The sequence below is a fragment of the Tamandua tetradactyla genome, chromosome 2, assembly GCF_023851605.1.
Source record: "Tamandua tetradactyla isolate mTamTet1 chromosome 2, mTamTet1.pri, whole genome shotgun sequence".
Lineage (NCBI taxonomy): Eukaryota > Metazoa > Chordata > Mammalia > Pilosa > Myrmecophagidae > Tamandua > Tamandua tetradactyla.
The window spans coordinates 2,883,324-2,891,619 of NC_135328.1; the positions used below are offsets into that span (position 1 = coordinate 2,883,324).

The following is an 8,296-nucleotide window of genomic DNA, read 5'->3' on the forward strand; positions in this document are numbered from 1 at the left end:
TTCATTTACAATAGTAATCAAAGTAAATACTTGGGGATAAATTTAACTAAAGATACTAAAGACCTATACACAGAAAACTACAATAAATTGATAAATGAAATCATGGAAGACCTAAGTAAATGGAAGGGTATACCATGTTCATGGGTTGGCAGACTAAATATAGTTAAGATGTCAATTCTACCCAAACTGATTTATAGATTCAATGCAACACCAATTAAAACAACTCACTTTGCATAAATAGAAAAATCAATAACCAAATTTATTTGGAAGTGCAAGGTACCCCAAGTAGCTAAAAATATCTTTTTTAATGAAGTGTGAGGTCTAACACTACCTAACTTTAAAGTATATTACAAAGTTACAGTAGTCAGAACAGCCTGGCACTGGCATAAAGCTACAGTATGCCAATATACTGACCAATACAATCAAATAGAGTGTTCAAAAATAGACCCTCTCATCTTGGGACAACTGATCTTTGTTAAGGTGGTCAAACCAATCCACCTGGGACAGAGCAGCCTCTTCAATAAACAGTGTTTGGAGAACTGGGTGTCCATATACAAAAGAATGAAAGAGGATCCATATCTTACACCTTATACAAAAATTACCTCGGACTTCCGGAGAAGATGGCGGCTTAGTAAGACGCGCGGGTCTTAGTTCCTCCTCCAGAAAAGCAACTAAAGAAACAGAAACAATACAAAACAGCTCCCGGAGTCACGACAGAGACCAAAAAAGACAGCGTACCCCATTCTGGAACGGCTGAACGGGTAGGGAGAATCCACTGCTGTGAGATACCCGAGGGGTGCACGTTTTCCCGGCTGGGGTGGCTGGTGTCTGGGGTCCCCTCCACGCACGTGGCTCCCCGGTCTGACTGGGAACATTGGATAGCGGGGCCCTCCCGTCACGCTTGGCGTCTCGGGCCAGCTGGGCAATTTGGACCGGCACTCCCCCAAGCCACGGCCAGCGACCCCCGCCTCCACGCGCGGTTTCCCGGGCCGACTGCCCCGCAGACAAACGACCGCCACGAGCGCCACCTACTGGGCAGGAAAAGAAAAACAGAGCCCAGAGATTCCACAGAAAAACCTTTCAACCAGCTGGGTCCCACACCCAGGGAGATCTGATCAAATGCCCAGACACCAGCAGAAAATAATGGATGACGCTCGGAAAATTGAAGATATGGCCCAATCAAAGGAACAAACCAATAGTTCAAATGAGATACAGGAGCTGAGACAACTAATGCTGAATATACGAACAGAAATGGAAAAACTCTTCAAAAACCAAATCAATAAATTGAGGGAGGACATGAAGAAGATATGGGCTGAACAAAAAGAAGAAATAGAAAATCTGAAAAAACAAATCACAGAACTTGTGGGAGTGAAGGACAAAGAAGAAAAAATGGAAAAAACAATGGATACCTACAATGGTAGATCTAAAGAGACAGAAGCTACAATTAGTGAACTGGAGGATGGAACAACTGAATTCCAAAAAGAAACAGAAACTATAGGGAAAAGAATGGAAAAACTTGAGCAGGGAATCAGGGAACTGAATGACAATATGAAGCGCACAAATATACGTGTTGTGGGTGTCCCAGAAGGAGAAGAGAAGGGAAAAGGAGGAGAAAAACTAATGGAAGAAATTATCACTGAAAATTTCCCAACTCTTATGAAAGACCTAAATATACAGATCCAAGAAGTGCAGCGCACCCCAAAGAGAATAGACCCAAATAGGCGTTCTCCAAGACATTTACTAGTTAGAATGTCAGAGGTCAAAGAGAAAGAGAGGATCTTGAAAGCAGCAAGAGAAAAACAATCTGTCACATACAAGGGAAACCCAATAAGACTATGTGTAGATTTCTCAGCAGAAACCATGGAGGCTAGAAGACAGTGGGATGATATATTTAAATCACTAAAAGAGAAAAACTGCCAACCAAGACTCCTATATCCAGCAAAATTGTCCTTCAAAAATGAAGGAGAAATTAAAACATTTATAGACAAAAAGTCACTGAGAGAATTTGTGACCAAGAGACCAGCTCTGCAAGAAATACTAAAGGGAGCACTAGAGTCAGATATGAAAACACAGAAGAGAGAGGTATGGAGTAAAGTGTAGAAAGAAGGAAAATCAGATATGATATATATAATACAAAAGCCAAAATGGTAGAGGAAAATATTATCCAAACAGTAATAACACTAAAAGTTAATGGACTGAATTTCTCAATCAAAAGACATAGAATGGCAGAATGGATTACGACCCAGCAATACCACTGCTAGGTATCTACTCAAAGGACTTAAGGGCAAAGACACAGACGGACATTTGCACACCAGTGTTTATAGCAGCATTATCTACAACTTCAAAGAGATGGAAACAGCCAAAATGCCCATCAACAGACGAGTGGCTAAACAAACTGTGGCGTATACCTACGATGGAATATTATGCAGCTTTAAGACAGACTAAACTTATGAAGCATGTAATAACATGGATGGACCTAGAGAACATTATGCTGAGTGAGTCTAGCCAAAAACTAAAGGACAAATACTGTATGGTCCCACTGATGTGAACCGACATTCGAGAATCAGCTTGGACTATATCAATGGTAACAGAGACCAGCAGGAGTTAGAAACAGGGTAAGATAATGGGTAATTGGAGCTGAAGGGATACAGACTGTGCAACAGGACTAGATACAAAAACTCAAAAATGGACAGCACAATAATACCTAAGTGTAATGTAACTAGGTTGGAACACTGAATGAAGCTGCACCTGAAATATGGTTTTTTGTTTGTTTGTTTGTGTGTTTGTATCTTTTGTTTTTGTTTTTTTCTTTTTCCTTTTTATATATATATATATTATTAGTATTATTATTTTAATTCTCTTCTCTATATTAGCATTCTATATCTTTTTCTGCTGTTTTGCTAGTTCTTTTCCTAAATCGATGCAAATGTACTAAGAAATGATGATCATACATCTATGTGATGATACTAAGAATTACTGAGTGCATGTGTAGAATGGAATGATTTCTAAATGTTGTGTTAATTTCTTTTCTTTTTTTTGATTAATAAAAAAATTAAAAAAAAAAAAAAAAATTACCTCAAAGTGGATCAAAGACCTAAACATTAGAGTTCAGACCATAAAACTTTTAGAAGAAAATATAGGGAAATATCTTATAAATCTTGCAATACGAGGTGGTTTCCTAGACTTTACACCCAAGGCATGAGCACTGAAAAAAGAAATAGACAGATGGGATCTCCTCAAAATTAAATACTTTGCATCAAAGAACTTTGTCAAGAAAGTAAAAAGACAGCCTATACAATGGTAGACAATATTTGGAAACTACGTATCAGATAAGGGTTTAGTTAGTATCCAGTATAATTCTGGATACATGAAGAACTGAATTCTTCAATTCAATAACAAAAAGACAAACAACCCAATTAAAAAATGGACAAAAGACATGAACTTTTCAGAAGAGAAAATACAAATGGCTAAAAGGCTCAATAAAAGGGGCTCAACTTCACGGGCTATTAGGGAAATGCAAATCAAAGCCACAATGAGATATCATGTCACACCCACTGGAATGGCCATTATCAAAAAATCAGAACATGACAAGTGCAGGAAAGGATGTAGAGAAAGACGTATACTTATCCACTATTGGTGGGAATGTGAAATGGTACAAATGCTCTGGAAGGCAGTTTGGCAGTTCCTTAGAAGCTAAGTATAGAATTACCATATGATCCAGCAATCCCATTACTAGGTATATATTCAGAGAAACTGAAGGTAAGTACACAAATAGATATTTGCACACTGATTTTATAGCAGCATTATTTACAATTGGCAAGAGATGTGAACAGCCCAAATGTTCATTAACAGATGAGTGGCTAAACAAGCTCTGTTGTATACATATGACGGAATATTTTGTAGTGTAAGACAAAATAATGTCATGAAGCATTTAACAATGTGGCTGTACCTTTAGGACATTATGCTGAGTGAAATTAGCCAGAAACAAAGGGACAGATACTGTATGTTCTTACTAATGTGAATAAATATTAATGAGTGAACTCTGAGAGTTAAACTTAAGAACACAGGTCATTAAGAGATAGAGGGTCAAGATTGGGCATTTGGTGCTGAAGGAATACGGATTGCGCAAGACGACTTGTACCTATTCACTGTCGGTAGGGAAATGAGAGGTGCAGCCCCTTGGAGGGCAGTAGGGTGGTTCCACAGGAATCTTGGGGTGGGGTTGCCATATGATCTTGCAACCTCGTTGTTAGGTATATACCTAGAGGAACCGACACTGGGGACATGGACATCAGCACTCTGGTGCTTATGGGGGTAATGTTCATGATTCACAATGGATAGGGTGGCCTAAGGGTAGAAGGACTGAGGAATGGAAGGGAGAACTATGGTATTTACATACAATGGACTACTGAGTGGCTGCAAGAAGGAGTGACATTGTAAAGTGTGCAACTACGTGGATGAACCTTAAGGATAGTCTACTGAATAAAATGTCAGTAACAAAAAGACAAATATTATCATGCCTCACTCATATGGATTAATTACAATATACAAGCTCAGAAAATTGAAGTTTAGACCATGAGTTATTAGGTTGGGGCCCATTGTTAAGGTTTCTAAATTGTAAGCTCTAAAAACAGTCACATCTATTCTGGAGTTGTGACTGGTATTTCTAATACTGAGATACTGAGTTACTTGTATATAACCTGGGCATTCTCTGAAATTCAATATACATTCTCAGTTATACTTATATAAATATCTGAGATTCAGAGTTTGAGCACTGAAACTATGAAAGTCAGCATAACCCATACAGCAAGTGTTAAAAAAGCTGAAAAAAATGATCAGACTTCATCTAGAGAAATGAATGAAGCTGATCTGCACAGGGCTAAGGTAAATCAGAATATTGCATAAAGAATGATAAAGTCCATATTTTCAAACTTCAACCTCTGTGCAAGACCAAAGGGATAGATGTTTATTTGATATAAAATTTGTATTTTGGATGGCACATTATCTAATTTAATTTGTATGGTCAGTTTACTTGAATACCTGTTTACCTGAATACTGCTTGGGTATCCCTACCAAGCAGCAGCAGGGACAACAAATTCAATAGAATGAACCCTCAACCCAGGGGCTCGCACTGATGAAGCTTATTCTTGCAAAGGAGAAGCTAAGCCTATTGACAATTAGGCCTAAGAGTCATCCCCAGAGAGCCTCTTTTGTTGCTCAGATGTGGCCTCGCTCTCTCTAAGCCAATGCAGCAGGTGAACTCACTACCCTCCCCCCTACATGGGACATGACTCCTGGGGTGTAAATCTCCCTGACAACATGGGACCTGACTCCTGGGGATGAGCCAGGACCCAGCATCCTGGGAATGAGAATGACCAAAAAGGGTTAGAAAGAAATGAGACACAATCAAGTCTCAGAGCTGAGAGATTTCAGAGTTGAGAGGTTATTCTGGAGGTTATTCTTATGCATTATACAGATATCACCTTTTAGTTCATTGTGTATTGAGGTGGCTGGAGGGAAGTATCTGAAACTATTGAGCTGTGTTCCAGTAGCCCTGATTCTTGAAGATGACTGTATAACTATATAGCTTTTACAATGTGACTGTGTGATTGTGAAAAAACTTGTGTCTGATGCTCCTTTTATACAGGGTTTAGAAAGATGAATGGAAAAAAAAGGAAGGATGAAAAATAAATAAATAATAGAGGGAGATAAAGGGTAAAAATTAGAAAGACTGTGGGTCAATGAGAGAGAGGTTTAAGAGATATGGGATGTATGAGTTCTTTATTTCTTTTTCTGGCACGATGCAAATATTCTAATGATCATCGTGAAGAATACACAACTATATGATCATATAATGAGCCACTGATTATATAATATGGACAGACTGTACGTGTGTATTATTTCTCAATAATAATAAAATAAAACAAACAAACAAACAAAAAACCAGCAGAACTCTACTGTCTTGCAGTTCTGGAGGCTGGAAGTCTGAATCTGTAGTGGGGCATCTGATCCATGCTCCTCTCCTGCTTTTGGCGGTAGCCTGCTGCCTGCCTCTAGGTGCATATGGGGTTGAAAACTCTACCTGCTTTTCTGTGTCCAATTCTGCCCTTCATATAAGGACACCAGTCATATTGAATTAGGGCCCACCCTAATCCAGTTTGGCCTCATCTTAACTAAGAACATGTTTAAAAACTGTTTCCAAATAAGGGTACATCTCATAGGACACAATCCATAACATACACCATCAGGGGAAGATTAATGACAGAACCAAAACCAGAACTAGAACTTCAGTGTTCTGGCCTCTAAATAACACTATTTCCTATTTAAAGTTAAGAGGATGAAGACGAACACAGGGGAGATTCTTCTTGCTGGCAGCCTTTATTTAAGAGCAAATCTACTAAGTAGTTATATGACCACTCTTAATAGAATGAAGACACCTCCAAAGAATACACCTTAGAAAATCCTTGTTTTCATAACTCAATTCTACTCAACACATTTTTTGAGTACCACTGCTGAAAACAAGCAGACCAATGGAACTAGGACATCTTCAAAGCCATTAAATATCTAAGAACTAACTTTTAAAGAAAATGAGATAAAAAGAATCTGTAGAGAATACTCTCAATTTTGGAACAATGCTTGCAATTAAAACAAGTCCTTTTGGAATACAAAGGAATCTAAGTTTAAAACATATTTATCCTGGGAACATAGTTTTGTTTATTTTTCAGTACATGCCTGACTATTTTCAGACTCTTTCCTTGTGCAGTTCCCTTCCCCTTCAGTGTAAGCAAAGGAGATGGTAAATATGTGATTACACGTACATGATTGAGTCTATAAGAATGTAACAGTGGTTTTGCTAGGAAAATTCCTCCCTTTCTGGCTATGAAGAAGCAAGCTGCCGTTTTATGAGCTGCCCTATGGAGGAGATTCCCATTGCAGGGAACTCAGGGCAGTCTTCAGTCAACAGTTAGCAAGAAACTGAGGCCCTTAATCTCACAGTTTGTAGAGAATTGAATGCTGCCAACTACAGGAGCTTAGAAGCAGATCCTTCCCTGTCTGAGCCTTGAAATAAGGCTATAGCCTCAGCCAATACCTTGAGGGCAGCTTTCCAAGAGACTCTGAAGCAGAGAACAAAGCAAGACCAGGCCCAGACTTCTGACCTCCTGGAAACTGTTAGATAATAAATGTGTTACTTTAAACTGCTAAATCTATGGTAATTTCTTGCACAGTAATAGGTAACTAATGCAATACAAACTAAGAATGGTATTCTTCAGAAATGTAACATTTGAAGTACATTTCTAAATGCAGATAGGATCATGTTACTTACTGGCTTAAAAATCTTTTCAGTAGTATCTCACTGCCTATAGAATAAAGTCCAAACACCTTAACAGGGCATAAAACCCTCTTTAATCTGACCTCCTGTCTAGTCACATCACTTAACATGCCCCACACTAATTATATATTCCAAACAATTTACCTCCACCTCTCCCAACCTGTGTGCTGCGTCCTGTGCCTAAACATCTTACTCTGCCCCTATCCTCTTCTCCTATTTGCTGTTTGGAAATCAGGTTGGCTGCAGCAACCTCCCGAGCAAAGCCTTTTATGTGTCCGGATCCCGTTATCATAGAACTCTGTGCATACTTTTATGCAGCAAGTATCACCCTGCATTTTAATCACTTGTTTGCTGACTCTCCTTCTGACTCAGTCTACAAGTTCCTTGAGAAACTTGTGTTTTGTCTATATATCTACAGGATCTAGCACAGAACTAGTTCTCAATAAACTTTTATCAAATGCCAATAAAAATTGTATTCACTAGTTATACATTTTCAAGGAAAGATGTTACAAATTACAAAATAATTTTTCTGCAGTACAAAGTGTCAAACTGTATATAAATCATTAAGGAAACAATGAATCGCTGAGGGTCTCCAAATGTGGATATTTAATATCTGTCCAGCTCACTTCTTAACATCCCATTAAATTTGCTACACAATGCAAAAACAAAATCAATACTTTCTGTTTCTCTACCATATATTTTCAGACTTAATGTTTTATTCTATCTTGAAGGTCAATAAACTGACTTCATATCAACCAAAATCAGAAAATATCACAACAAAATTTAAAATAATTCACTCTGAAATAAAAACTTGAGTATTCAAATCTTAGTTTGTCCAAGCTTTGATTTGAAAGGCTCTAAAGATAAGTTTGAATAAAAAAGAAAATAAATTAGTATTTTTTCATTTTCTATGTGTTAATAAAATCTTTATCCATAACCATTAAATTTTAATTAGAGGAGAAAGAA

General features: G+C 37.9%; 1 protein-coding gene across 5 annotated transcripts in view; it reads right to left on the reverse strand.

Annotated features, from left to right (window-relative positions):
* Positions 1-8,296, reverse strand: part of CENPP (centromere protein P) — a 387,615-nt gene that overhangs the window by 247,524 nt on the left and 131,795 nt on the right. The gene's annotated exons all lie outside the window — the stretch shown is intronic.